The sequence below is a fragment of the Arachis duranensis genome, chromosome 1 (assembly GCF_000817695.3).
Source record: "Arachis duranensis cultivar V14167 chromosome 1, aradu.V14167.gnm2.J7QH, whole genome shotgun sequence".
Lineage (NCBI taxonomy): Eukaryota > Viridiplantae > Streptophyta > Magnoliopsida > Fabales > Fabaceae > Arachis > Arachis duranensis.
In genome coordinates this window covers 84,780,355-84,781,035 of record NC_029772.3, presented here as the reverse complement: position 1 = coordinate 84,781,035, position 681 = coordinate 84,780,355, and positions in this window count along the sequence as shown.

The following is a 681-nucleotide window of genomic DNA, read 5'->3' as shown; positions in this document are numbered from 1 at the left end:
TCCTATGGAAACACCTATAATCCTTCATGGAGAAATCATCCAAATCTTTCATGGAAGGATCAACAAAGACCTCAACAAGGTTTCAACAACAATAATGGTGGAAGAAACAGGTTTAGCAATGGCAAGCCTTTTCCATCATCTTCTCAGCAACAGACAGAGAATTCTAAGCAGAACACCTCTGACTTAGCAACCATGGTCTCTGATCTAATTAAAACCACTCAAAGTTTCATGATTGAAACAAGGTCCTCCATTAGAAATTTGGAGGCACAAGTGGGACAGCTGAGTAAGAAAATTACTGAACTCCCTCCTAGCACTCTTCCAAGCAACACAGAAGAAAATCCAAAAGGAGAGTGCAAAGCCATCAACATGGCCAAATTTGGAGAGGAGGAAGAGGCAGTGAACGCCACTGAGGAAGACCTCAATGGACGTCCGCTGGCCTCCAATGAGTTCCCTAATGAGGAACCATGGGAATCTGAGGCTCCCACTGAGACCATAGAGATCCCATTGGACTTACTTCTGCCATTCATGAGCTCTGATGAGTATTCTTCCTCTGAAGAGGATGAGTATGTCACTGAAGAGCAAGTTGCTAAATATCTTGGGGCAATCATGAAGCTAAATGACAAGTTATTTGGAAATGAGACTTGGGAGGATGAACCCCCTTTGCTCACCAAAGAACTGGAT